We start from the raw sequence: 24122 nt of genomic DNA on the forward strand, positions 1-24122 counted from the left end.
AACATAACGGAAAAAAGCCTACGGCACCTGGTATTCCCAGGCGGTCTCCCATCCAGGTACTAACCAGGCCCGACTCTGCTTAGCATCCGAGATCAGACGAGATCGAGTGCATTCAGGGTGATGTGGCTGTAGGCAATCTTGCACCCTACTTACAACTCTCTTGACAAAAGCCAAGGTGGTCACCTCGGGCAATCGAGAGGAAAAATACAGCAGGTCGCCAAAGCCAACAACATAATGGAAAAAAGCCTACGGCACCTGGTATTCCCAGGCGGTCTCCCATCCAGGTACTAACCAGGCCCGACCCTGCTTAGCAACCGAGATCAGACGAGATCGACCGTATTCAGGGTGATGTGGCCGTAGGCGATCTTGCACCCTACTTACAACTCTCTTGACAAAAGCCAAGGTGGTCACCTCGGGCAAACGAGAGGAAAAATAAAGCAGGTCGATAAAGCCAACAACATAATGGAAAAAAGCCTACGGCACCTGGTATTCCCAGGCGGTCTCCCATCCAGGTACTAACCAGGCCCGACCCTGCTTATCATCCGAGATCAGACGAGATCAAGCGCATTCAGGGTGATGTGGCCGTAGGCGATCTTGCACCCTACTTACAACTCTCTTGACAAAAGCCCAGGTGGTCACTTTTGGGAAATCGAGAGGAAAAATACAGCAGTTCGCCAAAGCCAACAACATAATGGAAAAAAGCCTACGGCACCTGGTATTCCCAGGCGGTCTCCCATCCATGTACTAACCAGGCCGACCCTGCTTAGCATCTGAGATCAGATGAGATCGAGCAAATTCAGGGTGATGTGGCCATAGGTGATCTTGCACCCTACTTACAACTCTCTTGACAAAAGCCAAGGTGGTCACCTCGGGCAATCGAGAGGAAAAATACAGCAGGTCGCCAAAGCCAACAACATAATGGAAAAAAGCCTACGGCACCTGGTATTCCCAGGTGGTCTCCCATCCAGGTACTAACCAGGCCCGACCCTGCTTAGCATCCGAGATCAGACGAGATAGAGCGCATTCAGGGTGATGTGGCCGTAGGCAATCTTGCACCCTACTTACAACTCTCTTGACAAAAGCCAAGGTGGTCACCTCGGGCAATCAAGAGGAAAAATACAGCAGGTCGCCAAAGCCAACAACATAATGGAAAAAAGCCTACGGCACCTGGTATTCCCAGGCGGTCTCCCATCCAGATACTAACCAGGCCCGACCCTGCTTAGCATCTGAGATCAGATGAGATCGAGCAAATTCAGGGTGATGTGGCCGTAGGCGATCTTGCACCCTACTTACAACTCTCTTGACAAAAGCCAAGGTGGTCACCTCGGGCAATCAAGAGGAAAAATACAGCAGGTCGCCAAAGCCAACAACATAATGGAAAAAGCCTACGGCACCTGGTATTCCCAGGCGGTCTCCCATCCAGATACTAACCAGGCCCGACCCTGCTTAGCATCCGAGATCAGATGAGATCGAGCAAATTCAGGGTGATATGGCCGTAGGCGATCTTACACCCTACTTACAACTCTCTTGACAAAAGCCAAGGTGGTCACCTCGGGCAATCGAGAGGAAAAATACAGCAGGTCGCCAAAGCCAATAACATAATGGAAAAAAGCCTACGGCACCTGGTATTCCCAGGCGGTCTCCCATCCAGGTACTAACCAGGCCCGACCCTGCTTTGCATCCGAGATCAGACGAGATCGAGCGTATTCAGGGTGATGTGGCCGTAGGCAATCTTGCACCCTACTTACAACTCTCTTGACAAAAGCCAAGGTGGTCACCTCGGAGAATCGAGAGGAAAAATACAGCAGGTCGCCAAAGCCAACAACATAATGGAAAAAAGCCTACGGCACCTGGTATTCCCAGGCGGTCTCCCATCCAGGTACTAACCAGGCCAGACCCTGCTTAGCATCCGAGATCAGACGAGATCAAGCGCATTTAGGGTGATGTGGCCGTAGGTGATCTTGCACCCTACTTACAACTCTCTTGACAAAAGCCAAGGTGGTCACCTCGGGCAATCGAGAGGAAAAATACAGCAGGTCGCCAAAGCCAACAACATAATGGAAAAAAGCCTACGGCACCTGGTACTCCCAGGCGGTCTCCCATGCAGGTACTAACCAGGCCCGACCCTGCTTAGCATCCGAGATCAGACGAGATCGAGCACATTCAGGGTGATGTGGCCGTAGGCGATCTTGCACGCTACTTACAACTCTCTTGACAAAAGCCAAGGTGGTCACCTCGGGCAATCGAGAGGAAAAATACAGCAGGTCGCCAAAGCCAATAACATAATGGAAAAAAGCCTACGGCACCTGGTATTCCCAGGCGGTCTCCCATCCAGGTACTAACCAGGCCCGACCCTGCTTTGCATCCGAGATCAGACGAGATCGAGCGTATTCAGGGTGATGTGGCCATAGGCAATCTTGCACCCTACTTACAACTCTCTTGACAAAAGCCAAGGTGGTCACCTAGGGCAAACGAGAGGAAAAATAAAGCAGGTCGCCAAAGCCAACAACATAATGGAAAAAAGCCTACGGCACCTGGTATTCCCAGGTGGTGTCCCATCCAGGTACTAACCAGGCCCGACCCTGCTTAGCATCCGAGATCAGACGAGATCGAGCGCATTCAGGGTGATGTGGCCGTAGGCAATCTTGCACCCTACCTTCAACTCTCTTGACAAAAGCCAAGGTGGTCACCTCGGAGAATGGAGAGGAAAAATACAGCAGGTCGCCAAAGCCAACAACATAATGGAAAAAAGCCTACGGCACCTGGTATTCCCAGGCGGTCTCCCATCCAGGTACTAAGTAGGCACGACCCTGCTTAGCATCCGAGAACAGACGAGATCGAGCGCATTCAGGGTGATGTGGCCGTAGGCGATCTTGCACCCTACTTACAACTCTCTTGACAAAAGCCAAGGTGGTCACCTCGGGCAATAGAGAGGAAAAATACAGCAGGTCGCCAAAGCCAACAACATAACGGAAAAAAGCCTACGGCACCTGGTATTCCCAGGCGGTCTCCCATCCAGGTACTAACCAGGCCCGACCCTGCTTAGCATCCGAGATCAGACAAGATCGAGCGCATTCAGGGTAATGTGGCCGTAGGCGATCTTGCACCCTACTTACAACTCTCTTGACAAAAGCCAAGGTGGTCACCTCGGGCAATCGAGAGGAAAAATACAGCAGGTCGCCAAAGCCAACAACATAATGGAAAAAAGCCTACGGCACCTGGTATTCCCAGGCGGTCTCCAATCCAGGTACTAACCAGGCCCGACCCTGCTTTGCATCCGAGATAAGACGAGATCGAGCGTATTCAGGGTGATGTGGCCGTAGGCGATCTTGCACCCTACTTACAACTCTCTTGACAAAAGCCAAGGTGGTCACCTCAGGCAAACGAGAGGAAAAATACAGCAGGTTGCCAAAGCCAACAACATAATGGAAGAAAGCCTACGGCACCTGGTATTCCCAGGTGGTCTCCCATCCAGGTACTAACCAGGCCTGTCCCTGCTTAGCATCCGATATCAGACGAGATCGAGCGCATTCAGGGTGATGTGGCCGTAGGCGATCTTGCACCCTACTTACAACTCTCTTGACAAAAGCCAAGGTGGTCACCTCGGGCAATCGAGAGGAAAAATACAGCAGGTCGCCAAAGCCAACAACATAACGGAAAAAAGCCTACGGCACCTGGTATTCTTAGGCGGTATCCCATCCAGGTATTAACCAGGCCCAACCCTGCTTAGCATCCGAGATCAGACGAGATCGAGCGCATTCAGGGTGATGTGGCTGTAGGCAATCGTGCACCCTACTTACAACTCTCTTGACAAAAGCCAAGGTGGTCACCTCGGGCAAACGAGAGGAAAAATACAGCAGGTCGCCAAAGCCAACAACATAATGGAAAAAAGCCTACGGCACCTGGTATTCCGAGGCGGTCTCCCATCCAGATACTAACCAGGCCCGACCCTGCTTAGCATCCGAGATCAGATGAGATTGAGCAAATTCAGGGTGATGTGGCCGTAGGCGATCTTGCACCCTACTTACAACTCTCTTGACAAAAGCCAAGGTGGTCACCTCGGGCAATCGAGAGGAAAAATACAGCAGGTCGCCAAAGCCAACAACATAATGGAAAAAAGCCTACGGCACCTGGTATTCCCAAGCGGTCTCCCATCCAGGTACTAACCAGGCCCGACCCTGCTTTGCATCCGAGATCAGACGAGATCGAGCGTATTCAGGGTGATGTGGCCGTAGGCGATCTTGCACCCTACTTACAACTTTCTTGACAAAAGCCAAGGTGGTCACCTCAGGCAAACGAGAGGAAAAATACAGCAGGTCGCCAAAGCCAACAACATAATGGAAAAAAGCCTACGGCACCTGGTATTCCCAGGCGGTCTCCCATCCAGGAACTAACCAGGCCAGACCCTGCTTAGCATCCGAGATCAGATGAGATCAAGCGCATTTAGGGTGATGTGGCCGTAGGCGATCTTGCACCCTACTTACAACTCTCTTGACAAAAGCCAAGGTGGTCACCTCGGGCAATCGAGAGGAAAAATACAGCAGGTCGCCAAAGCCAACAACATAATGGAAAAAAGCCTACGGCACCTGGTACTCCCAGGCGGTCTCCCATGCAGGTACTAACCAGGCCCGACCCTGCTTAGCATCCGAGATCAGACGAGATCGAGCACATTCAGGGTGATGTGGCCGTAGGCGATCTTGCACGCTACTTACAACTCTCTTGACAAAAGCCAAGGTGGTCACCTCGGGCAATCGAGAGGAAAAATACAGCAGGTCGCCAAAGCCAATAACATAATGGAAAAAAGCCTACGGCACCTGGTATTCCCAGGCGGTCTCCCATCCAGGTACTAACCAGGCCCGACCCTGCTTTGCATCCGAGATCAGACGAGATCGAGCGTATTCAGGGTGATGTGGCCATAGGCAATCTTGCACCCTACTTACAACTCTCTTGACAAAAGCCAAGGTGGTCACCTAGGGCAAACGAGAGGAAAAATAAAGCAGGTCGCCAAAGCCAACAACATAATGGAAAAAAGCCTACGGCACCTGGTATTCCCAGGTGGTGTCCCATCCAGGTACTAACCAGGCCCGACCCTGCTTAGCATCCGAGATCAGACGAGATCGAGCGCATTCAGGGTGATGTGGCCGTAAGCAATCTTGCACCCTACCTTCAACTCTCTTGACAAAAGCCAAGGTGGTCACCTCGGAGAATGGAGAGGAAAAATACAGCAGGTCGCCAAAGCCAACAACATAATGGAAAAAAGCCTACGGCACCTGGTAATCCCAGGCGGTCTCCCATCCAGGTACTAAGTAGGCACGACCCTGCTTAGCATCCGAGAACAGACGAGATCGAGCGCATTCAGGGTGATGTGGCCGTAGGCGATCTTGCACCCTACTTACAACTCTCTTGACAAAAGCCAAGGTGGTCACCTCGGGCAATAGAGAGGAAAAATACAGCAGGTCGCCAAAGCCAACAACATAACGGAAAAAAGCCTACGGCACCTGGTATTCCCAGGCGGTCTCCCATCCAGGTACTAACCAGGCCCGACCCTGCTTAGCATCCAAGATCAGACAAGATCGAGCGCATTCAGGGTAATGTGGCCGTAGGCGATCTTGCACTCTACTTACAACTCTCTTGACAAAAGCCAAGGTGGTCACCTCGGGCAATCGAGAGGAAAAGTACAGCAGGTCGCCAAAGCCAACAACATAATGGAAAAAAGCCTACGGCACCTGGTATTCCCAGGCGGTCTCCAATCCAGGTACTAACCAGGCCCGACCCTGCTTTGCATCCGAGATAAGACGAGATCGAGCGTATTCAGGGTGATGTGGCCGTAGGCGATCTTGCACCCTACTTACAACTCTCTTGACAAAAGCCAAGGTGGTCACCTCAGGCAAACGAGAGGAAAAATACAGCAGGTTGCCAAAGCCAACAACATAATGGAAGAAAGCCTACGGCACCTGGTATTCCCAGGTGGTCTCCCATCCAGGTACTAACCAGGCCTGTCCCTGCTTAGCATCCGATATCAGACGAGATCGAGCGCATTCAGGGTGATGTGGCCGTAGGCGATCTTGCACCCTACTTACAACTCTCTTGACAAAAGCCAAGGTGGTCACCTCGGGCAATCGAGAGGAAAAATACAGCAGGTCGCCAAAGCCAACAACATAACGGAAAAAAGCCTACGGCACCTGGTATTCTTAGGCGGTATCCCATCCAGGTATTAACCAGGCCCGACCCTGCTTAGCATCCGAGATCAGACGAGATCGAGCGCATTCAGGGTGATGTGGCTGTAGGCAATCTTGCACCCTACTTACAACTCTCTTGACAAAAGCCAAGGTGGTCACCTCGGGCAAACGAGAGGAAAAATACAGCAGGTCGCCAAAGCCAACAACATAATGGAAAAAAGCCTACGGCACCTGGTATTCCGAGGCGGTCTCCCATCCAGGTACTAACCAGGCCCGACCCTGCTTAGCATCCGAGATCAGACGAGATCGAGCGCATTCAGGGTGATGTGGCCGTAGGCAATCTTGCACCCTACTTACAACTCTCTTGACAAAAGCCAAGGTGGTCACCTCGGGCAATCGAGAGGAAAAATACAGCAGGTCGCCAAAGCCAACAACATAACGGAAAAAAGCCTACGGCACCTGGTATTCTTAGGCGGTATCCCATCCAGGTATTAACCAGGCCCGACCCTGCTTAGCATCCGAGATCAGACGAGATCGAGCGCATTCAGGGTGATGTGGCTGTAGGCAATCTTGCACCCTACTTACAACTCTCTTGACAAAAGCCAAGGTGGTCACCTCGGGCAATCGAGAGGAAAAATACAGCAGGTCGCCAAAGCCAACAACATAATGGAAAAAAGCCTACGGCACCTGGTATTCCCAGGCGGTCTCCCATCCAGATACTAACCAGGCCCGACCCTGCTTAGCATCCGAGATCAGATGAGATTGAGCAAATTCAGGGTGATGTGGCCGTAGGCGATCTTGCACCCTACTTACAACTCTCTTGACAAAAGCCAAGGTGGTCACCTCGGGCAATCGAGAGGAAAAATACAGCAGGTCGCCAAAGCCAACAACATAATGGAAAAAAGCCTACGGCACCTGGTATTCCCAAGCGGTCTCCCATCCAGGTACTAACCAGGCCCGACCCTGCTTTGCATCCGAGATCAGACGAGATCGAGCGTATTCAGGGTGATGTGGCCGTAGGCGATCTTGCACCCTACTTACAACTTTCTTCACAAAAGCCAAGGTGGTCACCTCAGGCAAACGAGAGGAAAAATACAGCAGGTCGCCAAAGCCAACAACATAATGGAAAAAAGCCTACGGCTCCTGGTATTCCCAGGTGGTCTCCCATCCAGGTACTAACCAGGCCCGACCCTGCTTAGCATCCGAGATCAGACGAGATCGAGCGCATTCAGGGTGATGTGGCCGTAGGCGATCTTGCACGCTACTTACAACTCTCTTGACAAAAGCCAAGGTGGTCACCTCGGGCAATCGAGAGGAAAAATACAGCAGGTCGCCAAAGCCAACAACATAATGGAAAAAAGCCTACGGCACCTGGTATTCCCAAGCGGTCTCCCATGCAGGTACTAACCAGGCCCGACCCTGCTTAGCATCCGAGATCAGACGAGATCAAGCGCATTCAGGGTGATGTGGCCGTAGGCGATCTTGCACCCTACTTACAACTCTCTTGACAAAAGCCAAGGTGGTCACCTTTGGGCAATCGAGAGGAAAAATACAGCAGGTCGCTAAAAGCCAACAACATAATGGAAAAAAGCCTACGGCACCTGGTATTCCCAGGCGGTCTCCCATCCAGGTACTAACCAGGCCAGACCAGGCCAGACCAGACCCTGCTTAGCATCCGAGATCAGACGAGATCGAGCGCATTCAGGGTGATGTGGCCATATGCGATCTTGCACCCTACTTACAACTCTCTTGACAAAAGCCAAGGTGGTCACCTCAGGCAACCGAGAGGAAAAATACAGCAGGTCGCCAAAGCCAACAACATAATGGAAAAAAGACTACGGCACCTGGTATTCCCAGGCGGTCTCCCATCCAGGTACTAACCAGGCCCGACCCTGCTTAGCATCCGAGATCAGACGAAATCGAGCGCATTCAGGGTGATGTGGCCATAGGCGATCTTGCACCCTACTTACAACTCTCTTGACAAAAGCCAAGGTGGTCACCTCGGGCAATCGAGAGGAAAAATACAGCAGGTCGCCAAAGCCAACAACATAACGGAAAAAAGCCTACGGCACCTGGTATTCCCAGGCGGTCTCCCATCCAGGTACTAACCAGGCCCGACCCTGCTTAACATCCGAGATCAGACGAGATTGAGTGCATTCAGGGTGATGTGGCCGTAGGAGATCTTGCACCCTACTTACAACTCTCTTGACAAAAGCCAAGGTGGTCACCTCGGGCAATCAAGTGGAAAAATACAGCAGGTCGCCAAAGCCAACAACATAATGGAAAAAAGCCTACGGCACCTGGTATTCACAGGCGGTTTCCCATCCAGGTACTAACCAGGCCCGACCCTGCTTAGCATCCAAGATCAGACGAGATCGAGCGCATTCAGGGTGATGTGGCCATAGGCGATCTTGCATCCTACTTACAACTCTCTTGACAAAAGCCAAGGTGGTCACCTCGGGCAATCGAGAGGAAAAATACAGCAGGTCGCCAAAGCCAACAACATAATGGAAAAAAGCCTACGGCACCTGGTATTCCCAGGCGGTCTGCCATCCAGGTACTAACCAGGCCCGACCCTGCTTAGCATCCGAGATCAGACAAGATCGAGACCATTCAGGGTGATGTGGCCGTAGGCGATCTTGCACCCTACTTACAACTCTCTTGACAAAAGCCAAGGTGGTCACCTCGGGCAATCGAGAGGAAAAATACAGCAGGTCGCCAAAGCCAACAACATAATGGAAAAAAGCCTACGGCACCTGGTATTCCCAGGCGGTCTCCCAACCAGGTACTAACCAGGCCCGACACCCTGCTTAGCATCCGAGATCAGATGAGATCGAGCGCATTCAGGGTGATGTGGCCGTAGGCGATCTTGCACCCTACTTACAACTCTCTTGACAAAAGCCAAGGTGGTCACCTCGGGCAATCGAGAGGAAAAATACAGAAGGTCGCCAAAGCCAACAACATAATGGAAAAAAGCCTACGGCACCTGGTATTCCCAGGCGGTCTGCCATCCAGGTACTAACGAGGCCCGGCCCTGCTTAGCATCCGAGATCAGACGAGATCGAGCGCATTCAGGGTGATGTGGCCGTAGGCGATCTTGCACCCTACTTACAACTCTCTTGACAAAAGCCAAGGTGGTCACCTCGGGCAATCGAGAGGAAAAATACAGCAGGTCGCCAAAGCCAACAACATGATGGAAAAAAGCCTACGGCACCTGGTATTCCCAGGCGGTCTCCCATCCAGGTACTAACCAGGCCCGACACCCTGCTTAGCATCCGAGATCAGATGTGTTAGAGCGCATTCAGGGTGATGTGGCCGTAGGCGATCTTGCACCCTACTTACAACTCTCTTGACAAAAGCAAAGGTGGTCACCTCGGGCAATCGAGAGGAAAAATACAGCAGGTCGCCAAAGCCAACAACATAATGGAAAAAAGCCTACGGCACCTGGTATTCCCAGGCGGTCTCCCATCCAGGTACTAACCAGGCCCGACCCTGCTTAGCATCTGAGATCAGACAAGATCGAGCGCATTCAGGGTGATGTGGCCGTAGGCGACCTTGCACCCTACTTACAACTCTCTTGACAACAGCCAAGGTGGTCACCTCGGGCAATCGAGAGTAAAAATACAGCAGGTCGCCAAAGCCAACAACATAATGGAAAAAAGCCTACGGCACCTGGTATTCCCAGGCGGTCTCCCATCCAGGTACTAACCAGGCCCGACCCTGCTTAGCATCTGAGATCAGACGAGATCGAGCGCATTCAGGGTGATGTGGCCGTAGGCGATCTTGCACCCTACTTACAACTCTCTTGACAAAAGCCAAGGTGGTCACCTCGGGCAATCGAGAGGAAAAATACAGCAGGTCGCCAAAGCCGACAACATAATGGAAAAAAGCCTACGGCACCTGGTATTCCCAGGTGGTCTCCCATCCAGGTACTAACCAGGCACGACCCTGCTTAGCATCCGAGATCAGATGAGATTGAGCGCATTCAGGGTGAGGTGGCTGTAGGCGATCTTGCTCCCTACTTACAACTCTCTTGACAAAAGCCAAGGTGGTCACCTCGGGCAATCGAGAGGAAAAATACAGCAGGTCGCCAAAGCCAACAACATAATGGAAAAAGGCCTATGGCACCTGGTATTCCCAGGCGGTCTCCCATCCAGGTACTAACCAGGTCCGACCCTGCTTAGCATCCGAGATCAGACGAGATCGAGCGCATTCAGGGTGATGTGGCCGTAGGCGATCTTGCACACTACTTACAACTCTCTTGAAAAAAGCCAAGGTGGTCACCTCGGGCAATCGAGAGGAAAAATATAGCAGGTCGCCAAAGCCGACAACATAATGGAAAAATGCCTACGGCACCTTCTATTCCCAGGCGGTCTCCCAACCAGGTACTAAGCAGGCCTGACCCTGCTTAGCATCCGAGAACAGACAAGATCGAGCGCATTCAGGGTGATGTGTCCGTAGGCGATCTTGCACCCTACTTACAACTCTCTTGACAAAAGCCAAGGTGGTCACCTCGGGCAATCGAGAGGAAAAATACAGCAGGTCGCCAAAGCCAACAACATAATGGAAAAAAGCCTACGGCACCTGATATTCCCAGGTGGTCTCCCACCCAAGTACTAACCAGGCCCGACGCTGCTTAGCATCTGAGATCAGACTAGATCGAGCGCATTCAGGGTAATGTGGCCGTATGCGATCTTGCACCCTACTTACAACTCTCTTGACAAAAGCCAAGGTGGTCACCTCGGGCAAACGAGAGGAAAAATACAGCAGGTCGCCAAAGCCAACAACATAATGGCCAAAAGCCTACGGCACCTGGTATTCCCAGGAGGTCTCCCACCCAGGTACTAACCAGGCCCGACCCTGCTTAGCATCCGAGATCAGACGAGATCTAGCGCATTCAGGGTAATTTGGCCGTAGGCGATCTTGCACCCTACTTACAACTCTCTTGACAAAAGCCAAGGTGGTCACCTCGGGCAATCGAGAGGAAAAATACAGCAGGTCGCCAAAGCCAACAACATAATGGAAAAAAGCCTACGGCACCTGGCATTCCCAGGTGGTCTCCCATCGAGGTACTAACCAGGCGCGACCCTGCTTAGCATCCGAGATAAGACGAGATCGTGCGCATTCATGGTGATGTGGCCGTAGGCGATCTTGCACCCTACTTACAACTCTCTTGACAAAAGCCAAGGTGGTCACCTCGGGCAATCATGAGGAAAAATACAGCAGGTCACCAAAGCCAACAACATAATGGAAAAAAGCCTACGGCACATGGTATTCCCAGGCGGTCTCCCATCCAGGTACTAACCATGCCCGACCCTGCTTAGCATCCGAGATCAAACGAGATCGAGCGCATTCAGGGTGATGTGGCCGTAGGCGATCTTGCACCCTACTTACAACTCTCTTGACAAAAGCCAAGGTGGTCACCTCGGGCAATCGAGAGGAAAAATACAGCAGGTCGCCAAAGCCAACAACATAATGGAAAAAAGCCTACGGCACCTGGTATTCCCAGGCGGTCTCCCATCCAGGTACTAACCAGGCCCGACCCTGCTTAGCAGGCAAGATCAGACGAGATCAAGCGCATTCAGGGTGATGTGGCCGTAGGCGATCTTGCACCCTACTTACAACTCTCTTGACAAAAGCCAAGGTGGTCACCTCGGGCAATCGAGAGGAAAAATACAGCAGGTCGCCAAAGCCAACAACATAATGGAAAAAAGCCTACGGCACCAGGTATTCCCAGGCGGTTTCCCATGCAGGTACTAACCAGGCCCGACCCTGCTTAGCATCCGAGATCAGACGAGATTGCGCGCTTTTAGGGTGATGTGGCCGTAGGCCATCTTGCACCCTACTTACAACTCTCTTGACAAAAGCCAAGGTGGTCACCTCGGGCAATCGAGAGGAAAAATACAGCAGGTCGCCAAAGCCAACAACATAATGGAAAAATCCTACGGCACCTGGTATTCCCAGGCGGTCTCCCATCCAGGTACTAACCAGGCCCGACCCTGCTTAGCATCCGAGATCAGACGAAATCAAGCGCATTCAGGGTGATGTGGCAGTAGGCGATCTTGCACCCTACTTACAACTCTCTTGACAAAAGCCAAGGTGGTCAACTCGGGCAATCAAGAGGAAAATTACAGCAGGTCGCCAAAGCCAACAACATAATGGAAAAAAGCCTACGGCACCTGGTATTCCCAGACGGTCTCCCATCCAGGTACTAACCAGGCCCGACCCTGCTTAGCATCCGAGATCAGACGAGATCGAGCGCATTCAGGGTGATGTGGCCGTAGGCAATCTTACACCCTACTTACAACTCTCTTGACAAAAGCCAAGGTGGTCACCTCGGGCAATAGAGAGGAAAAATACAGCAGGTCGCCAAAGCCAACAACATAATGGAAAAAAGCCTACGGCACCTGGTATTTCCAGGCGGTCTCCCATCCAGGTACTAACCAGGCCCGACCCTGCTTAGCATGCGAGATCAGACGAGATCGAGCGCATTCAGGGTGATGTGGCCGTAGGCAATCTTACACCTTACTTACAACTCTCTTGACAAAAGCCAAGGTGGTCACCTCGGGCAATCGAGAGGAAAAATACAGCAGGTCGCCAAAGCCAACAACATAATGGAAAAAAGCCTACGGCACCTGGTATTCCCAGGCGGTCTCCCATCCAGGTACTAACCAGGCCCGACCCTGCTTAGCAGGCGAGATCAGACGAGATCAAGCGCATTCAGGGTGATGTTGCCGTAGGCGATCTTGCCTCCTACTTACAACTCTCTTGACAAAAGCCAAGGTGGTCACCTCGGGCAATCGAGAGGAAAAATACAGCAGGTCGCCAAAGCCAACAACATAATGGATAAAAGCCTACGGCACCTGGTATTCCCAGGCGGTCTCCCATCCGGGTACTAACCAGGCCCGACCCTGCTTAGCATCCGAGATCAAACGAGATCGAGCGCATTCAGGGTGATGTGGCCGTAGGCGACCTTGCACCCTACTTACAACTCTCTTGACAAAAGCCAAGGTGGTCACCTCGGGCAATCGAGAGGAAAAATACAGCAGGTCGCCAAAGCCAACAACATAATGGAAAAAAGCCTACGGCACCTGGTATTCCCAGGCGGTCTCCCATGCAGGTACTAACCAGCCCGACCCTGCTTAGCATCCGAGATCAGACGAGATTGAGCGCATTCAGGGTGATGTGGCCGTAGGCGATCTTGCACCCTACTTACAACTCTCTTGACAAAAGCCAAGGTGGTCACCTCGGGCAATCGAGAGGAAAAATACAGCAGGTCGCCAAAGCCAACAACATAATGGAAAAAAACCTACGGCACCTGGTATTCCTGGCGGTCTCCCATTCAGGTACTAACCAGGCCCGACCCTGCTTAGCATCCGAGATCAGACGAGATTGAGCGCATTCAGGGTGATGTGGCCATAGGCGATCTTGCACCCTACTTACAACTCTCTTGACAAAAGCAAAGGTGGTCACCTCGGCCAATCGAGAGGAAAAATACAGCAGGTCGCCAAAGCCAACAACATAATGGAAAAAAGCCTACGGCACCTGGTATTCCCAGGCGGTCTCCCATCCAGGTACTAACCAGGCCCGACCCTGCTTAGCATCCGAGATCAGACGAGATCGAGCGCATTCAGGGTGATGTGGCCGTAGGTGATCTGGCACCCTACTTACAACTCTCTTGACAAAAGCCAAGGTGGTCACCTCGGGCAATCGAGAGGAAAAATACAGCAGGTCGCCAAAGCCAACAACATAATGGAAAAAAGCCTACGGCACCAGGTATTCCCAGGCGGTCTCCCATCCAGGTACTAACCAGGCCCGACGCTGCTTAGCATCCGAGATCAGTCGAGATAGAGCGCATTCAGGGTGATGTGGCCGTAGGCAATCTTGCACCCTACTTACAACTCTCTTGACAAAAGCCAAGGTGGTCACCTCGGGCAATCGAGAGGAAAAATACAGCAGGTCGCCAAAGCCAACAACATAATGGAAAAAAGCCTACGGCACCTGGTATTCCCAGGCGGTCTCCCATCCAGGTACTAACCAGGCCCGACCCTGCTTAGCATCACGAGATCGAGTGCATTCAGGGTGATGTGGCCGTAGGCAATCTTGCACCCTACTTACAACTCTCTTGACAAAAGCCAAGGTGGTCACCTCGGGCAATCGAGAGGAAAAATACAGCAGGTCGCCAAAGCCAACAACATAATGGAAAAAAGCCTACGGCACCTAGTATTCCCAGGCGGTCTCCCATCGAGTTACTAACCAGGCCTGACCCTGCTTAGCATCCGAGATCAGAAGAGATCGAGCGCATTCAGGGTGATGTTGCCGTAGGCGATCTTGCACCCTACTTACAACTCACTTGACAAAAGCCAAGGTGGTCACCTCGGGCAATCGAGAGGAAAAATACAGCAGGTCGCCAAAGCCAACAACATAATGAAAAAAAGCCTACGGCACCTAGTATTCCCAGGCGGTCTCCCATCCAGGTACTAAACAGGCCCGACCCTGCTTAGCATCCAAGATCAAACGAGATCGAGCGCATTCAGGGTGATGTGGCTGTAGGCAATCTTGCACCCTACTTACAACTCTCTTGACAAAAGCCAAGGTGGTCACCTCGGGCAATCGAGACGAAAAATACAGAAGGTCGCCAAAGCCAACAACATAATGGAAAAAAGCCTACGGCACCTGGAATTCCCAGGCGGTCTCCCATCCAGGTAATAACCAGGCCTGACCCTGCTTAGCATCTGAGATCAGACGAGATCGAGTGCATTCAGGGTGATGTGGCCGTAGGCAATCTTGCACCCTACTTACAACTCTCTTGACAAAAGCCAAGGTGGTCACCTCCGGCAATCGAGAGGAAAAATACAGGAGGTCGCCAAAGCCAACAACATAATGGAAAAAAGCCTACGGCACCTGGTATTCCCAGGCGGTCTCCCATCCAGGTACTAACCAGGCCCGACTCTGCTTAGCATCTGAGATCAGACGAGAGCGAGCGCATTCAGGGTGATGTGGCCGTAGGCGATCTTGCACCCTACTTACAACTCTCTTGACAAAAGCCAAGGTGGTCACCTCGGGCATTCGAGAGGAAAAATACAGCAGGTCGCCAAAGCCAACAACATAATGGAAAAAAGCCTACGGCACCTGGTATTCCCAGGCGGTCTCCCATCCAGGTACTAACCAGGCCCGACCCTGCTTAGCATCCAAGATCAGACGAGAGCAAGCGCATTCAGGGTGATGTGGCCGTAGGCGATCTTGCACCCTACTTACAACTCTCTTGACAAAAGCCAAGGTGGTCACCTCGGGCAATCGAGAGGAAAAATACAGCAGGTCGCCAAAGCCAACAACATAATGGAAAAAAGCCTACGGCACCTGGTATTCCCAGGCGGTCTCCCATCCAGGTACTAACCAGGCCCGACCCTGCTTAGCATCCGAGATCAGATGAGATCGAGCGCATTCAGGGTGATGTGGCCGTAGGCAATCTTGCTCCCTACTTACAACTCTCTTGTCAAAAGCCAAGGTGGTCACCTCAGGCAATCGAGAGGAAAAATACAGCAGGTCGCCAAAGCCAACAACATAATGGAAAAAAGCCTACGGCACCTGGTATTACCAAGCGGTCTCCCATCCAGGTACTAACCAGGCCCGACCCTGCTTAGCATTCGAGATCAGATGAGATCGAGCGCATTCAGGGTGATGTGGCCGCAGGTGATCTTGCACCCTACTTACAACTCTCTTGACAAAAGCCAAGGTGGTCACCTCGGGCAATCGAGAGGAAAAATACAGCAGGTCGCCAAAGCCAACAACATAATGGAAAAAAGCCTACGGCACCTGGTATTCCCAGGCGGTCTCCCATCCATGTACTAACCAGGCCTGACCCTGCTTAGCATCCGATATCAGACGAGATCGAGCGCATTCAGGGTGATGTGGCTGTAGGCAATCTTGTACCCTACTTACAACTCTCTTGACAAAAGCCAAGGTGGTCACATCGGGCAATCGAGAGGAAAAATACAGCAGGTCGCCAAAGCCAACAACATAATGGAAAAAAAGCCTACGGCACCTGGTATTCCCAGGCGGTCTCCCATCCAGGTACTAACCAGGCCCGACCCTGCTTAGCATCCGAGATCAGACGAGATTGAGCGCATTCAGGGTGATGTGTGCGTAGGCGATCTTGCTTCCTACTTACAACTCTCTTTACAAAAGCCAAGGTGGTCACCTCGGGCAATCGAGAGGAAAAATACAGCAGGTCGCCAAAGCCAACAACATAATGGAAAAAAGCCTACGGCACCTGGTATTCCCAGGCGGTCTCCCATCCAGGCACTAACCAGGCCCGATCCTGCTTAGCATCTGAGATCAGACAAAATCGAGCGCATTCAGGGTGATGTGGCTGCAGGCGATTTTGCACCCTACTTACAACTCTCTTGACAAAAGCCAAGGTGGTCACCTCGGGCAATCGAGAGGAAAAATACAGCAGATCGCCAAAGCCAACAACATAATGGAAAAAAGCCTACGGCACCTGGTATTCCCAGGCGGTCTCCCATCCAGGTACTAACCAGGCCCGACCCTGCTTAGCATCCGAGATCAGATGAGATCGAGCGCATTCAGGGTGATGTGGCCGTAGGCGATCTTGCACCCTACTTACAACTCTCTTGACAAAAGCCAAGGTGGTCACCTCGGGCAATCGAGAGGAAAAATACAGCAGGTCGCCAAAGCCAACAAGATAATGGAAAAAAGCCTACGGCACCTGGTATTCCCAGGCTTTCTCCCATCCAGGTACTAACCAGGCCCGACCCTGCTTAGCATCCGAGATCAGATGAAATCGAGCGCATTCAGGTTGATGTGGCCGTAGGCGATCTTGCACCCTACTTACAACTCTCTTGACAAAAGCCAAGGTGGTCACCTCGGGCAATCAAGAGGAAAAATACAGCAGGTCGCCAAAGCCAACAACATAATGGAAAAAAGCCTACGGCACCTGGTAATCCCAGGTGGTCTCCCATCCAGGTACTAACCAGGCCCGACCCTGCTTAGCATCCAAGATCAGGCGAGATCGAGCGCATTCAGGGTGATGTGGCCGTAGGCGATCTTGCACCCTACTTACAACTCTCTTGACAAAAGCCAAGGTGGTCACCTCGGGCAATCGAGTGGAAAAATACAGCAGGTCGCCAAAGCCAACAACATAATGGAAAAAAACCCTACGGCACCTGGTATTCCCAGGCGGTCTCCCATCCAGGTATTAACCAGGCCCGACCCTGCTTAGCATCCGAGATAAGACGAAATCAAGCGCATTCAGGGTGATGTGGCCGTAGGCGACCTTGCACCCTACTTACAACTCTCTTGACAAAAGCCAAGGTGGTCACCTCGGGCAATCGAGAGGAAAAATACAGGAGGTCGCCAAAGCCAACAACATAATGGAAAAAAAGCCTACGGCACCTGGTATTCCCAGGCGGTCTCCCATCCAGGTACTAACCAGGCCCGACCCTGCTTAGCATCCAAGATCAGACGAGATCGAGCGCATTCAGGGTGATGTGGCCGTAGGCGATCTTGCACCCTACTTACAACTCTCTTGACAAAAGCCAAGGTGGTCACCTCGGGCAATCGAGAGGAAAAATACAGCAGGTCGCCAAAGCCAACAACATAATGGAAAAAAGCCTACGGCACCAGGTATTCCTGGCGGTCTCCCATCCAGGTACTAACCAGGCCCAACCCTGCTTAGCATCCTAGATCAGACGAGATCGAGCGCATTCAGGGTGATGTGGCCGTAGGCGATCTCACACCCTACTTACAGCTCTCTTGACAAAAGCCAAGGTGGTCACCTCGGGCAATCGAGAGGAAAAATACAGCAGGTCGCCAAAGCCAACAACATAATGAAAAAAAGCCTACGGCACCTGGTAATCCCAGGCTGTCTCCCATCCAGGTACTAACCAGGCCCGACCCTGCTTAGCATCCGAGATCAGACGAGATCGAGCACATTCAGAGTGATGTGGACGTAGGCGATCTTGCACCCAACTTACAACTCTCTTGACAAAAGCCAAGGTGGTCACCTCGGGCAATCGAGAGGAAAAATACAGCAGGTCACCAAAGCCAACAACATAATGGAAAAAAGCCTACGGCACCTGGTATTCCCAGGCGGTCTCCCATCCAGGTACTAATCAGGCCCGACCCTGCTTAGCATTCGAGATCAAATGAGATCGAGCGCATTCAGGGTGATGTGGCCGTAGGCAACCTTGCACCCTACTTACAACTCTCTTGACAAAAGCCAAGGTGGTCACCTCGGGAAATCGAGAGGAAAAATACAGCAGGTCGCCAAAGCCAACAACATAATAGAAAAAAGCCTACGGCACCTGGTATTCCCAGGCGGTCTCCCATACATGTACTAACCAGGCCCGACCCTGCTTAGCATCCGAGATCAGACGAGATCGAGCGCATTCAGGGTGATGTGGCTGTAGGCGATCTTGTACCCTACTTACAACTCTCTTGACAAAAGCCAAGGTGGTCACCTCGGGCAATCGAGAGGAAAAATACAGCAGGTCGCCAAAGCCAACAACATAATGGAAAAAAGCCTACGGCACCTGGTATTCCCACGCGGTCTCCCATCCAGGTACTAACCAGGCCCGTCCCTTCTTAGCATCCGAGATCAGACGAGATAGAGCGCATTCAGGGTGATGTGGCCGTAGGCGATCTTGCACCCTACTTACAACTCTCTTGACAAAAGCCAAGGTGGTCACCTCGGGCAATCGAGAGGAAAAATATAGCAGGTCGCCAAAGCCAACAACATAATGGAAAAAAGCCTACGGCACCTGGTATTCCCAGGCGGTCTACCATCCAGGTACTAATCAGGCCCGACTCTGCTTAGCATCCGAGATCAGATGAGATCGAGCGCATTCAGGGTGATGTGGCCGGAGGCGATCTTGCACCCTACTTACAACTCTCTTGACAAAAGCCAAGGTGGTCACCTCGGGCAATCGAGAGGAAAAATACAGCAGGTCGCCAAAGCCAACAACATAATGGAAAAAAGCCTACGGCACCTGGTATTCCCAGGCGGTCTCCCATCCAGGTACTAACCAGGCCCGACCCTGCTTAGCATCCGAGATCAGACGAGATCGAGCGCTTTCAGGGTGATGTGGCTGTACGCGATCTAGCACCCTACTTACAACTCTCTTGACAAAAGCCAAGGTGGTCACCTCGGGCAATCGAGAGGAAAAATACAGCAGGTCGCCAAAGCCAACAACATAATGGAAAAAAGCCTACGGCACCTGATATTCCCAGGCGGTTTCCCATCCAGGTACTAACCAGGCCTGACCCTGCTTAGCATCTGAGATCAGACGAGATCGAGCGCATTCAGGGTGATGTGGCCGTAGGCGATCTTGCACGTTACTTACAACTCTCTTGACAAAAGCCAAAGTGGTCACCTCGGGCAATCGAGAGGAAAAATACAGCAGGTCGCCAAAGCCAACAACATAATGGAAAAAAGCCTACGGCACCTGGTATTACCAAGCGGTCTCCCATCCAGGTACTAACCAGGCCCGACCCTGCTTAGCATTCGAGATCAGATGAGATCGAGCGCATTCAGGGTGATGTGGCCGCAGGCGATCTTGCACCCTACTTACAACTCTCTTGACAAAAGCCAATGTGGTCACCTCGGGCAATCGAGAGGAAAAATACAGCAGGTCGCCAAAGCCAACAACATAATGGAAAAAAGCCTACGGCACCTGGTATTCCCAGGCGGTCTCCCATCCATGTACTAACCAGGCCTGACCCTGCTTAGCATCCGAGATCAGACGAGATCAAGCGCATTCAGGGTGATGTGGCTGTAGGCGATCTTGTACCCTACTTACAACTCTCTTGACAAAAGCCAAGGTGGTCACCTCGGGCAATCGAGAGGAAAAATACAGCAGGTCGCCAAAGCCAACAACATAATGGATAAAAAGCCTACGGCACCTGGTATTCCCAGGCGGTCTCCCATCCAGGTACTAACCAGGCCCGACCCTGCTTAGCATCCGAGATCAGACGAGATCGAGCGCATTCAGGGTGATGTGGCTGTACGCGATCTTGCACCCTACTTACAACTCTCTTGACAAAAGCCAAGGTGGTCACCTCGGGCAATCGAGAGGAAAAATACAGCAGGTCGCCAAAGCCAACAACATAATGGAAAAAAGCCTACGGCACCTGATATTCCCAGGCGATTTCCCATCCAGGTACTAACCAGGCCCGACCCTGCTTAGCATTGGAGATCAGACAAGATCGAGCGCATTCAGGGTGATGTGGCCGTAGGCGATCTTGGTCCCTTCTTACAACTCTCTTGACAAAAGCCAAGGTGGTCACCTCGGGCAATCGAGAGGAAAAATACAGCAGGTCGCCAAAGCCAACAACATAATGGAAAAAAACCTACGGCACATGGTATTCCCAGGCGGTCTCCCATCCAGGTACTAACCAGGCCTGACCCTGCTTAGCATCTGAGATCAGACGAGATCGAGCGCATTCAGGGTGATGTGGCCGTAGGCGATCTTGCACCCTATATACAACTCTCTTGACAAAAGCCAAAGTGGTCACCTCGGGCAATCGAGAGGAAAAATACAGCAGGTCGCCAAAGCCAACAACATAATGGAAAAAAGCCTACAGCACCTGGTATTCCCAGGCGGTCTCCCATCCAGGTACTAACCAGGCCCGACCCTGCTTAGCATCCGAGATCAGACGAGATCGAGCGCATTCAGGGTGATGTGGCCGTAGGTAATCTTGCACCCTACTTACAACTCTCTTGACAAAAGCCAAGGTGGTCACCTCGGGCAATCGAGAGGAAAAATACAGCAGGTCGCCAAAGCCAACAACAAAATGGAAAAAAGCCTACGGCACCTGGTATTCCCAGGCGGTCTCCCATCCATGTACGAACCAGGCCCGACCCTGCTTAGCATCCGAGATCAGACGAGATCGAGCGCATTCAGGGTGATGTGGCTGTAGGCGATCTTGTACCCTACTTACAACTCTCTTGACAAAAGCCAAGGTGGTCACCTCGGGTAATCGAGAGGAAAAATACAGCAGGTCGCCAAAGCCAACAACATAATGGAAAAAAAGCCTACGGCACCTGGTATTCCCAGGCGGTCTCCCATCCAGGTACTAACCAGGCCCGACCCTGCTTAGCATCCGAGATCAGACGAGATCGAGCGCATTCAGGGTGATGTGGGCGTAGGCGATCTTGCACTCTACTTACAACTCTCTTGACAAAAGCCAAGGTGGTCACCTCGGGCAATCGAGAGGAAAAATACAGCAGGTCGCCAAAGCCAACAACATAATGGAAAAAAGCCTACGGCACCTGGTATTCCCAGGCGGTCTCCCATCCAGGCACTAACCAGGCCCGACCCTGCTTAGCATCCGAGATCAGACAAAATCGAGCGCATTCAGGGTGATGTGGCTGTAGGCGATTTTGCACCCTACTTACAACTCTCTTGACAAAAGCCAAGGTGGTCACCTCGGGCAATCGAGAGGAAAAATACAGCAGGTCGCCAAAGCCAACAACATAATGGAAAAAAGCCTACGGCACCTGGTATTCCCAGGTGGTCTCCCATCCAGGTACTAACCAGGCCCGACCCTGCTTAGCATCCGAGATCATATGAGATCGAGCGCATTCAGGGTGATGTGGCCGTAGGCGATCTTGCACCCTACTTACAACTCTCTTGACAAAAGCCAAGGTGGTCACCTCGGGCAATCGAGAGGAAAAATACAGCAGGTCGCCAAAGCCAACAAGATAATGGAAAAAAGCCTACGGCACCTGGTATTCCCAGGCTTTCTCCCATCCAGGTACTAACCAGGCCCGACCCTGCTTAGCATCCGAGATCAGATGAAATCGAGCGCATTCAGGGTGATGTGGCCGTAGGCGATCTTGCACCCTACTTACAACTCTCTTGACAAAAGCCAAGGTGGTCACCTCGGGCAATCAAGAGGAAAAATACAGCAGGTCGCCAAAGCCAACAACATAATGGAAAAAAGCCTACGGCACCTGGTAATCCCAGGTGGTCTCCCATCCAGGTACTAACCAGGCCCGACCCTGCTTAGCATCTGAGATCAGACGAAATCGAGCGCATTCAGGGTGATGTGGCTGTAGGCGACTTTGCGGCCTACTTACAACTCTCTTGACAAAAGCCAAGGTGGTCACCTCGGGCAATCGAGAGGAAAAATACAGGAGGTCGCCAAAGCCAACAACATAATGGAAAAAAGCCTACGGCACCTGATATTCCCAGGCGGTCTCCCATCCAGGTACTAACCAGGCCCGACCCTGCTTAGCATCCGAGATCAGACGAGATCGAGCGCATTCAGGGTGATGTGGCCGTAGGCGATCTTGCACCCTACTTACAACTCTCTTGACAAAAGCCAAGGTGGTCACCTCGGGCAATCGAGAGGAAAAATACAGCAGGTCGCCAAAGCCAACAACATAATGGAAAAAAGCCTACGGCACCAGGTATTCCCAGGCGGTCTCCCATCCAGGTACTAACCGACCCTGCTTAGCATCCGAGATCAGACGAGATCGAGCGCATTCAGGGTGATGTGGCCGTAGGCGATCTCACACCCTACTTACAGCTCTCTTGACAAAAGCCAAGGTGGTCACCTCGGGCAATTGAGAGGAAAAATACAGCAGGTCGCCAAAGCCAACAACATAATGAAAAAAAGCCTACGGCACCTGGTAATCCCAGGCTGTCTCCCATCCAGGTACTAACCAGGCCTGACCCTGCTTAGCATCCGATAGCAGACGAGATCGAGCGCATTCAGAGTGATGTGGCCGTAGGCGATCTTGCACCCTACTTACAACTCTCTTGACAAAAGCCAAGGTGGTCACCTCGGGCAATCGAGAGGAAAAATACAGCAGGTCGCCAAAGCCAACAACATAATAAAAAAAAGCCTACGGCACCTGGTAATCCCAGGCTGTCTCCCATCCAGGTACTAACCAGGCCCGACCCTGCTTAGCATCCAAGATCAGACGAGATCGAGCGCATTCAGAGTGATGTGGCCGTAGGCGATCTTGCACCCTACTTACAACTCTCTTGACAAAAGCCAAGGTGGTCACCTCGGGCAATCGAGAGGAAAAATACAGCAGGTCACCAAAGCCAACAACATAATGGAAAAAAGCCTACGGCACCTGGTATTCCCAGGTGGTCTCCCATCCAGGTACTAACCAGGCCCGACCCTGCTTAGCATCCGAGGTCAGACGAGATCGAGCGCATTCAGGGTGATGTGGCCTCAGGCGATCTTGCACCCTACTTACAACTCTCTTGACAAAAGCCAAGGTGGTCACCTCGGGCAATCGAGAGGAAAAATACAGCAGGTCGCCAAAGCAAACAACATAATGGAAAAAAGCCTACGGCACCAGGTAGTCTCCCATCCAGGTACTAACCAGGCCCGACCCTGCTTAGCATCCGAGATCAGACGAGATCGAGCGCATTCAGGGTGATGTGGCCATAGGCGATCTTGCACCCTACTTACAACTCTCTTGACAAAAGCCAAGGTGGTCACCTCGGGCAATTGAGAGGAAAAATACAGGGGGTCGCCAAAGCCAAAAACATAATGGAAAAAAGCCTACGGCACCTGGTATTCCCAGGCTGTCTCCTATCCAGGTACTAACCAGGCCCGACCCTGCTTAGCATCCGAGATCAGACGAGATCGAGCGTATTCAGGGTGATGTGGCCGTAGGCGATCTTGCTTCCTACTTACAACTCTCTTTACAAAAGCCAAGGTGGTTACCTCGGGCAATCGAGAGGAAAAATACAGCAGGTCGCCAAAGCCAACAACATAATGGAAAAAAGCCTACGGCACCTGGTATTACCAGGCGGTCTCCCATCCAGGTACTAACCAGGCCCGACCCTGCTTAGTATCCAAGATCAGACGAGATTGAGCGCATTCAGGGTGATGTGGCCGTAGGCGATCTTGCACCCTACTTACAACTCTCCTGACAAAAGCCAAGGTGGTCACCTC

General features: G+C 52.0%; 45 non-coding genes and 61 pseudogenes across 45 annotated transcripts; all 106 read right to left on the reverse strand.

Moving 5' to 3' along the window:
- Positions 1-15: 15 nt before the first annotated feature.
- Positions 16-134, reverse strand: LOC143976922 (5S ribosomal RNA). The gene has a single exon (XR_013273213.1). It is a non-coding gene; the product is annotated as a 5S ribosomal RNA (ribosomal RNA).
- Positions 135-243: 109 nt separating this feature from the next.
- On the reverse strand, positions 244-362 carry LOC143977065 (5S ribosomal RNA). Its single transcript, XR_013273351.1, has one exon. It is a non-coding gene; the product is annotated as a 5S ribosomal RNA (ribosomal RNA).
- A 109-nt stretch (positions 363-471) lies between these two features.
- Positions 472-590, reverse strand: LOC143976537 (5S ribosomal RNA). The gene has a single exon (XR_013272841.1). It is a non-coding gene; the product is annotated as a 5S ribosomal RNA (ribosomal RNA).
- Positions 591-700: 110 nt separating this feature from the next.
- On the reverse strand, positions 701-818 carry LOC143979449 (5S ribosomal RNA; annotated as a pseudogene).
- Positions 819-927: 109 nt separating this feature from the next.
- LOC143976880 (5S ribosomal RNA) lies at positions 928-1046 on the reverse strand. Its single transcript, XR_013273172.1, has one exon. It is a non-coding gene; the product is annotated as a 5S ribosomal RNA (ribosomal RNA).
- Positions 1047-1155: 109 nt separating this feature from the next.
- Positions 1156-1274, reverse strand: LOC143977948 (5S ribosomal RNA; annotated as a pseudogene).
- Positions 1275-1382: 108 nt separating this feature from the next.
- On the reverse strand, positions 1383-1501 carry LOC143976427 (5S ribosomal RNA). The gene has a single exon (XR_013272735.1). It is a non-coding gene; the product is annotated as a 5S ribosomal RNA (ribosomal RNA).
- Positions 1502-1610: 109 nt separating this feature from the next.
- LOC143980109 (5S ribosomal RNA) lies at positions 1611-1729 on the reverse strand. The gene has a single exon (XR_013274253.1). It is a non-coding gene; the product is annotated as a 5S ribosomal RNA (ribosomal RNA).
- A 109-nt stretch (positions 1730-1838) lies between these two features.
- On the reverse strand, positions 1839-1957 carry LOC143978554 (5S ribosomal RNA; annotated as a pseudogene).
- Positions 1958-2066: 109 nt separating this feature from the next.
- LOC143976895 (5S ribosomal RNA) lies at positions 2067-2185 on the reverse strand. The gene has a single exon (XR_013273186.1). It is a non-coding gene; the product is annotated as a 5S ribosomal RNA (ribosomal RNA).
- Positions 2186-2294: 109 nt separating this feature from the next.
- Positions 2295-2413, reverse strand: LOC143976552 (5S ribosomal RNA). The gene has a single exon (XR_013272855.1). It is a non-coding gene; the product is annotated as a 5S ribosomal RNA (ribosomal RNA).
- A 109-nt stretch (positions 2414-2522) lies between these two features.
- On the reverse strand, positions 2523-2641 carry LOC143979809 (5S ribosomal RNA). Its single transcript, XR_013274087.1, has one exon. It is a non-coding gene; the product is annotated as a 5S ribosomal RNA (ribosomal RNA).
- Positions 2642-2750: 109 nt separating this feature from the next.
- On the reverse strand, positions 2751-2869 carry LOC143978314 (5S ribosomal RNA; annotated as a pseudogene).
- A 109-nt stretch (positions 2870-2978) lies between these two features.
- Positions 2979-3097, reverse strand: LOC143976944 (5S ribosomal RNA). Its single transcript, XR_013273234.1, has one exon. It is a non-coding gene; the product is annotated as a 5S ribosomal RNA (ribosomal RNA).
- Positions 3098-3206: 109 nt separating this feature from the next.
- On the reverse strand, positions 3207-3325 carry LOC143978851 (5S ribosomal RNA; annotated as a pseudogene).
- A 109-nt stretch (positions 3326-3434) lies between these two features.
- Positions 3435-3553, reverse strand: LOC143977737 (5S ribosomal RNA; annotated as a pseudogene).
- A 109-nt stretch (positions 3554-3662) lies between these two features.
- Positions 3663-3781, reverse strand: LOC143978645 (5S ribosomal RNA; annotated as a pseudogene).
- Positions 3782-3890: 109 nt separating this feature from the next.
- LOC143978647 (5S ribosomal RNA) lies at positions 3891-4009 on the reverse strand (annotated as a pseudogene).
- A 109-nt stretch (positions 4010-4118) lies between these two features.
- On the reverse strand, positions 4119-4237 carry LOC143976412 (5S ribosomal RNA). The gene has a single exon (XR_013272720.1). It is a non-coding gene; the product is annotated as a 5S ribosomal RNA (ribosomal RNA).
- Positions 4238-4346: 109 nt separating this feature from the next.
- On the reverse strand, positions 4347-4465 carry LOC143978601 (5S ribosomal RNA; annotated as a pseudogene).
- Positions 4466-4574: 109 nt separating this feature from the next.
- LOC143976897 (5S ribosomal RNA) lies at positions 4575-4693 on the reverse strand. Its single transcript, XR_013273188.1, has one exon. It is a non-coding gene; the product is annotated as a 5S ribosomal RNA (ribosomal RNA).
- Positions 4694-4802: 109 nt separating this feature from the next.
- LOC143976553 (5S ribosomal RNA) lies at positions 4803-4921 on the reverse strand. The gene has a single exon (XR_013272856.1). It is a non-coding gene; the product is annotated as a 5S ribosomal RNA (ribosomal RNA).
- A 109-nt stretch (positions 4922-5030) lies between these two features.
- LOC143976411 (5S ribosomal RNA) lies at positions 5031-5149 on the reverse strand. Its single transcript, XR_013272719.1, has one exon. It is a non-coding gene; the product is annotated as a 5S ribosomal RNA (ribosomal RNA).
- Positions 5150-5258: 109 nt separating this feature from the next.
- Positions 5259-5377, reverse strand: LOC143979105 (5S ribosomal RNA; annotated as a pseudogene).
- Positions 5378-5486: 109 nt separating this feature from the next.
- Positions 5487-5605, reverse strand: LOC143977716 (5S ribosomal RNA; annotated as a pseudogene).
- Positions 5606-5714: 109 nt separating this feature from the next.
- Positions 5715-5833, reverse strand: LOC143978852 (5S ribosomal RNA; annotated as a pseudogene).
- A 109-nt stretch (positions 5834-5942) lies between these two features.
- LOC143977738 (5S ribosomal RNA) lies at positions 5943-6061 on the reverse strand (annotated as a pseudogene).
- Positions 6062-6170: 109 nt separating this feature from the next.
- On the reverse strand, positions 6171-6289 carry LOC143978782 (5S ribosomal RNA; annotated as a pseudogene).
- Positions 6290-6398: 109 nt separating this feature from the next.
- On the reverse strand, positions 6399-6517 carry LOC143980113 (5S ribosomal RNA). Its single transcript, XR_013274256.1, has one exon. It is a non-coding gene; the product is annotated as a 5S ribosomal RNA (ribosomal RNA).
- Positions 6518-6626: 109 nt separating this feature from the next.
- On the reverse strand, positions 6627-6745 carry LOC143978783 (5S ribosomal RNA; annotated as a pseudogene).
- A 109-nt stretch (positions 6746-6854) lies between these two features.
- On the reverse strand, positions 6855-6973 carry LOC143978141 (5S ribosomal RNA; annotated as a pseudogene).
- A 109-nt stretch (positions 6974-7082) lies between these two features.
- Positions 7083-7201, reverse strand: LOC143976414 (5S ribosomal RNA). The gene has a single exon (XR_013272722.1). It is a non-coding gene; the product is annotated as a 5S ribosomal RNA (ribosomal RNA).
- Positions 7202-7310: 109 nt separating this feature from the next.
- LOC143979907 (5S ribosomal RNA) lies at positions 7311-7429 on the reverse strand. The gene has a single exon (XR_013274118.1). It is a non-coding gene; the product is annotated as a 5S ribosomal RNA (ribosomal RNA).
- Positions 7430-7538: 109 nt separating this feature from the next.
- LOC143976830 (5S ribosomal RNA) lies at positions 7539-7657 on the reverse strand. Its single transcript, XR_013273123.1, has one exon. It is a non-coding gene; the product is annotated as a 5S ribosomal RNA (ribosomal RNA).
- A 111-nt stretch (positions 7658-7768) lies between these two features.
- LOC143979668 (5S ribosomal RNA) lies at positions 7769-7902 on the reverse strand (annotated as a pseudogene).
- A 109-nt stretch (positions 7903-8011) lies between these two features.
- LOC143976991 (5S ribosomal RNA) lies at positions 8012-8130 on the reverse strand. Its single transcript, XR_013273279.1, has one exon. It is a non-coding gene; the product is annotated as a 5S ribosomal RNA (ribosomal RNA).
- A 109-nt stretch (positions 8131-8239) lies between these two features.
- Positions 8240-8358, reverse strand: LOC143976642 (5S ribosomal RNA). The gene has a single exon (XR_013272941.1). It is a non-coding gene; the product is annotated as a 5S ribosomal RNA (ribosomal RNA).
- A 109-nt stretch (positions 8359-8467) lies between these two features.
- On the reverse strand, positions 8468-8586 carry LOC143977771 (5S ribosomal RNA; annotated as a pseudogene).
- Positions 8587-8695: 109 nt separating this feature from the next.
- Positions 8696-8814, reverse strand: LOC143978340 (5S ribosomal RNA; annotated as a pseudogene).
- A 109-nt stretch (positions 8815-8923) lies between these two features.
- On the reverse strand, positions 8924-9044 carry LOC143977320 (5S ribosomal RNA). Its single transcript, XR_013273605.1, has one exon. It is a non-coding gene; the product is annotated as a 5S ribosomal RNA (ribosomal RNA).
- A 109-nt stretch (positions 9045-9153) lies between these two features.
- LOC143978013 (5S ribosomal RNA) lies at positions 9154-9272 on the reverse strand (annotated as a pseudogene).
- A 109-nt stretch (positions 9273-9381) lies between these two features.
- LOC143978973 (5S ribosomal RNA) lies at positions 9382-9502 on the reverse strand (annotated as a pseudogene).
- A 109-nt stretch (positions 9503-9611) lies between these two features.
- Positions 9612-9730, reverse strand: LOC143977344 (5S ribosomal RNA). The gene has a single exon (XR_013273627.1). It is a non-coding gene; the product is annotated as a 5S ribosomal RNA (ribosomal RNA).
- A 109-nt stretch (positions 9731-9839) lies between these two features.
- LOC143976492 (5S ribosomal RNA) lies at positions 9840-9958 on the reverse strand. Its single transcript, XR_013272798.1, has one exon. It is a non-coding gene; the product is annotated as a 5S ribosomal RNA (ribosomal RNA).
- Positions 9959-10067: 109 nt separating this feature from the next.
- Positions 10068-10186, reverse strand: LOC143978297 (5S ribosomal RNA; annotated as a pseudogene).
- Positions 10187-10295: 109 nt separating this feature from the next.
- On the reverse strand, positions 10296-10414 carry LOC143976727 (5S ribosomal RNA). Its single transcript, XR_013273023.1, has one exon. It is a non-coding gene; the product is annotated as a 5S ribosomal RNA (ribosomal RNA).
- A 109-nt stretch (positions 10415-10523) lies between these two features.
- On the reverse strand, positions 10524-10642 carry LOC143979555 (5S ribosomal RNA; annotated as a pseudogene).
- Positions 10643-10751: 109 nt separating this feature from the next.
- Positions 10752-10870, reverse strand: LOC143979360 (5S ribosomal RNA; annotated as a pseudogene).
- A 109-nt stretch (positions 10871-10979) lies between these two features.
- LOC143977049 (5S ribosomal RNA) lies at positions 10980-11098 on the reverse strand. Its single transcript, XR_013273335.1, has one exon. It is a non-coding gene; the product is annotated as a 5S ribosomal RNA (ribosomal RNA).
- A 109-nt stretch (positions 11099-11207) lies between these two features.
- Positions 11208-11326, reverse strand: LOC143979034 (5S ribosomal RNA; annotated as a pseudogene).
- A 109-nt stretch (positions 11327-11435) lies between these two features.
- LOC143979892 (5S ribosomal RNA) lies at positions 11436-11554 on the reverse strand. The gene has a single exon (XR_013274104.1). It is a non-coding gene; the product is annotated as a 5S ribosomal RNA (ribosomal RNA).
- Positions 11555-11663: 109 nt separating this feature from the next.
- Positions 11664-11782, reverse strand: LOC143977748 (5S ribosomal RNA; annotated as a pseudogene).
- A 109-nt stretch (positions 11783-11891) lies between these two features.
- On the reverse strand, positions 11892-12010 carry LOC143978534 (5S ribosomal RNA; annotated as a pseudogene).
- Positions 12011-12118: 108 nt separating this feature from the next.
- On the reverse strand, positions 12119-12237 carry LOC143978526 (5S ribosomal RNA; annotated as a pseudogene).
- Positions 12238-12346: 109 nt separating this feature from the next.
- On the reverse strand, positions 12347-12465 carry LOC143978174 (5S ribosomal RNA). Its single transcript, XR_013273907.1, has one exon. It is a non-coding gene; the product is annotated as a 5S ribosomal RNA (ribosomal RNA).
- Positions 12466-12574: 109 nt separating this feature from the next.
- LOC143976918 (5S ribosomal RNA) lies at positions 12575-12693 on the reverse strand. Its single transcript, XR_013273209.1, has one exon. It is a non-coding gene; the product is annotated as a 5S ribosomal RNA (ribosomal RNA).
- Positions 12694-12802: 109 nt separating this feature from the next.
- LOC143977455 (5S ribosomal RNA) lies at positions 12803-12921 on the reverse strand. Its single transcript, XR_013273732.1, has one exon. It is a non-coding gene; the product is annotated as a 5S ribosomal RNA (ribosomal RNA).
- A 109-nt stretch (positions 12922-13030) lies between these two features.
- Positions 13031-13149, reverse strand: LOC143979254 (5S ribosomal RNA). Its single transcript, XR_013274024.1, has one exon. It is a non-coding gene; the product is annotated as a 5S ribosomal RNA (ribosomal RNA).
- A 109-nt stretch (positions 13150-13258) lies between these two features.
- On the reverse strand, positions 13259-13376 carry LOC143978769 (5S ribosomal RNA; annotated as a pseudogene).
- A 109-nt stretch (positions 13377-13485) lies between these two features.
- On the reverse strand, positions 13486-13603 carry LOC143979191 (5S ribosomal RNA; annotated as a pseudogene).
- A 109-nt stretch (positions 13604-13712) lies between these two features.
- On the reverse strand, positions 13713-13831 carry LOC143979942 (5S ribosomal RNA). Its single transcript, XR_013274150.1, has one exon. It is a non-coding gene; the product is annotated as a 5S ribosomal RNA (ribosomal RNA).
- Positions 13832-13940: 109 nt separating this feature from the next.
- Positions 13941-14059, reverse strand: LOC143978629 (5S ribosomal RNA; annotated as a pseudogene).
- A 109-nt stretch (positions 14060-14168) lies between these two features.
- Positions 14169-14278, reverse strand: LOC143979247 (5S ribosomal RNA; annotated as a pseudogene).
- A 109-nt stretch (positions 14279-14387) lies between these two features.
- Positions 14388-14506, reverse strand: LOC143978949 (5S ribosomal RNA; annotated as a pseudogene).
- A 109-nt stretch (positions 14507-14615) lies between these two features.
- Positions 14616-14734, reverse strand: LOC143978485 (5S ribosomal RNA; annotated as a pseudogene).
- Positions 14735-14843: 109 nt separating this feature from the next.
- On the reverse strand, positions 14844-14962 carry LOC143978144 (5S ribosomal RNA; annotated as a pseudogene).
- A 109-nt stretch (positions 14963-15071) lies between these two features.
- LOC143978459 (5S ribosomal RNA) lies at positions 15072-15190 on the reverse strand (annotated as a pseudogene).
- A 109-nt stretch (positions 15191-15299) lies between these two features.
- On the reverse strand, positions 15300-15418 carry LOC143978053 (5S ribosomal RNA; annotated as a pseudogene).
- Positions 15419-15527: 109 nt separating this feature from the next.
- LOC143980138 (5S ribosomal RNA) lies at positions 15528-15646 on the reverse strand. Its single transcript, XR_013274280.1, has one exon. It is a non-coding gene; the product is annotated as a 5S ribosomal RNA (ribosomal RNA).
- Positions 15647-15755: 109 nt separating this feature from the next.
- Positions 15756-15874, reverse strand: LOC143977451 (5S ribosomal RNA). Its single transcript, XR_013273728.1, has one exon. It is a non-coding gene; the product is annotated as a 5S ribosomal RNA (ribosomal RNA).
- A 109-nt stretch (positions 15875-15983) lies between these two features.
- Positions 15984-16102, reverse strand: LOC143978820 (5S ribosomal RNA; annotated as a pseudogene).
- Positions 16103-16212: 110 nt separating this feature from the next.
- On the reverse strand, positions 16213-16331 carry LOC143978585 (5S ribosomal RNA; annotated as a pseudogene).
- A 109-nt stretch (positions 16332-16440) lies between these two features.
- Positions 16441-16559, reverse strand: LOC143979607 (5S ribosomal RNA; annotated as a pseudogene).
- A 109-nt stretch (positions 16560-16668) lies between these two features.
- Positions 16669-16787, reverse strand: LOC143976272 (5S ribosomal RNA). Its single transcript, XR_013272588.1, has one exon. It is a non-coding gene; the product is annotated as a 5S ribosomal RNA (ribosomal RNA).
- Positions 16788-16896: 109 nt separating this feature from the next.
- Positions 16897-17015, reverse strand: LOC143979061 (5S ribosomal RNA; annotated as a pseudogene).
- Positions 17016-17124: 109 nt separating this feature from the next.
- LOC143978188 (5S ribosomal RNA) lies at positions 17125-17243 on the reverse strand (annotated as a pseudogene).
- A 110-nt stretch (positions 17244-17353) lies between these two features.
- On the reverse strand, positions 17354-17472 carry LOC143978915 (5S ribosomal RNA; annotated as a pseudogene).
- A 110-nt stretch (positions 17473-17582) lies between these two features.
- Positions 17583-17701, reverse strand: LOC143980142 (5S ribosomal RNA). The gene has a single exon (XR_013274284.1). It is a non-coding gene; the product is annotated as a 5S ribosomal RNA (ribosomal RNA).
- Positions 17702-17810: 109 nt separating this feature from the next.
- Positions 17811-17928, reverse strand: LOC143978579 (5S ribosomal RNA; annotated as a pseudogene).
- Positions 17929-18037: 109 nt separating this feature from the next.
- Positions 18038-18156, reverse strand: LOC143979273 (5S ribosomal RNA; annotated as a pseudogene).
- A 109-nt stretch (positions 18157-18265) lies between these two features.
- LOC143976782 (5S ribosomal RNA) lies at positions 18266-18384 on the reverse strand. The gene has a single exon (XR_013273076.1). It is a non-coding gene; the product is annotated as a 5S ribosomal RNA (ribosomal RNA).
- A 109-nt stretch (positions 18385-18493) lies between these two features.
- On the reverse strand, positions 18494-18612 carry LOC143977793 (5S ribosomal RNA; annotated as a pseudogene).
- A 109-nt stretch (positions 18613-18721) lies between these two features.
- LOC143978359 (5S ribosomal RNA) lies at positions 18722-18840 on the reverse strand (annotated as a pseudogene).
- A 109-nt stretch (positions 18841-18949) lies between these two features.
- On the reverse strand, positions 18950-19068 carry LOC143978070 (5S ribosomal RNA; annotated as a pseudogene).
- A 109-nt stretch (positions 19069-19177) lies between these two features.
- Positions 19178-19296, reverse strand: LOC143977154 (5S ribosomal RNA). The gene has a single exon (XR_013273439.1). It is a non-coding gene; the product is annotated as a 5S ribosomal RNA (ribosomal RNA).
- A 109-nt stretch (positions 19297-19405) lies between these two features.
- On the reverse strand, positions 19406-19524 carry LOC143978195 (5S ribosomal RNA; annotated as a pseudogene).
- A 109-nt stretch (positions 19525-19633) lies between these two features.
- On the reverse strand, positions 19634-19752 carry LOC143976835 (5S ribosomal RNA). The gene has a single exon (XR_013273128.1). It is a non-coding gene; the product is annotated as a 5S ribosomal RNA (ribosomal RNA).
- A 109-nt stretch (positions 19753-19861) lies between these two features.
- On the reverse strand, positions 19862-19980 carry LOC143978566 (5S ribosomal RNA; annotated as a pseudogene).
- Positions 19981-20090: 110 nt separating this feature from the next.
- LOC143977377 (5S ribosomal RNA) lies at positions 20091-20209 on the reverse strand. Its single transcript, XR_013273658.1, has one exon. It is a non-coding gene; the product is annotated as a 5S ribosomal RNA (ribosomal RNA).
- A 109-nt stretch (positions 20210-20318) lies between these two features.
- Positions 20319-20437, reverse strand: LOC143978646 (5S ribosomal RNA; annotated as a pseudogene).
- A 109-nt stretch (positions 20438-20546) lies between these two features.
- LOC143978721 (5S ribosomal RNA) lies at positions 20547-20665 on the reverse strand (annotated as a pseudogene).
- Positions 20666-20774: 109 nt separating this feature from the next.
- On the reverse strand, positions 20775-20893 carry LOC143976285 (5S ribosomal RNA). The gene has a single exon (XR_013272601.1). It is a non-coding gene; the product is annotated as a 5S ribosomal RNA (ribosomal RNA).
- Positions 20894-21002: 109 nt separating this feature from the next.
- LOC143977895 (5S ribosomal RNA) lies at positions 21003-21121 on the reverse strand (annotated as a pseudogene).
- Positions 21122-21231: 110 nt separating this feature from the next.
- LOC143976613 (5S ribosomal RNA) lies at positions 21232-21350 on the reverse strand. Its single transcript, XR_013272913.1, has one exon. It is a non-coding gene; the product is annotated as a 5S ribosomal RNA (ribosomal RNA).
- Positions 21351-21459: 109 nt separating this feature from the next.
- Positions 21460-21578, reverse strand: LOC143978737 (5S ribosomal RNA; annotated as a pseudogene).
- Positions 21579-21687: 109 nt separating this feature from the next.
- Positions 21688-21806, reverse strand: LOC143977710 (5S ribosomal RNA). Its single transcript, XR_013273855.1, has one exon. It is a non-coding gene; the product is annotated as a 5S ribosomal RNA (ribosomal RNA).
- Positions 21807-21915: 109 nt separating this feature from the next.
- Positions 21916-22034, reverse strand: LOC143978504 (5S ribosomal RNA; annotated as a pseudogene).
- A 109-nt stretch (positions 22035-22143) lies between these two features.
- LOC143978896 (5S ribosomal RNA) lies at positions 22144-22262 on the reverse strand (annotated as a pseudogene).
- A 109-nt stretch (positions 22263-22371) lies between these two features.
- LOC143978799 (5S ribosomal RNA) lies at positions 22372-22490 on the reverse strand. The gene has a single exon (XR_013273978.1). It is a non-coding gene; the product is annotated as a 5S ribosomal RNA (ribosomal RNA).
- A 109-nt stretch (positions 22491-22599) lies between these two features.
- Positions 22600-22712, reverse strand: LOC143979597 (5S ribosomal RNA; annotated as a pseudogene).
- Positions 22713-22821: 109 nt separating this feature from the next.
- LOC143979628 (5S ribosomal RNA) lies at positions 22822-22940 on the reverse strand (annotated as a pseudogene).
- Positions 22941-23049: 109 nt separating this feature from the next.
- On the reverse strand, positions 23050-23168 carry LOC143978961 (5S ribosomal RNA; annotated as a pseudogene).
- Positions 23169-23277: 109 nt separating this feature from the next.
- On the reverse strand, positions 23278-23396 carry LOC143977296 (5S ribosomal RNA). Its single transcript, XR_013273581.1, has one exon. It is a non-coding gene; the product is annotated as a 5S ribosomal RNA (ribosomal RNA).
- Positions 23397-23505: 109 nt separating this feature from the next.
- LOC143979764 (5S ribosomal RNA) lies at positions 23506-23614 on the reverse strand (annotated as a pseudogene).
- Positions 23615-23723: 109 nt separating this feature from the next.
- LOC143977055 (5S ribosomal RNA) lies at positions 23724-23842 on the reverse strand. The gene has a single exon (XR_013273341.1). It is a non-coding gene; the product is annotated as a 5S ribosomal RNA (ribosomal RNA).
- Positions 23843-23951: 109 nt separating this feature from the next.
- LOC143978165 (5S ribosomal RNA) lies at positions 23952-24070 on the reverse strand (annotated as a pseudogene).
- Between the last annotated feature and the right edge of the window lie 52 nt (positions 24071-24122).

The sequence above is a fragment of the Lithobates pipiens genome, unplaced genomic scaffold, assembly GCF_037356315.1.
Source record: "Lithobates pipiens isolate NorthernLeopardFrog02 unplaced genomic scaffold, aLitPip1_a1.2 Scaffold_13, whole genome shotgun sequence".
NCBI lineage: Eukaryota > Metazoa > Chordata > Amphibia > Anura > Ranidae > Lithobates > Lithobates pipiens.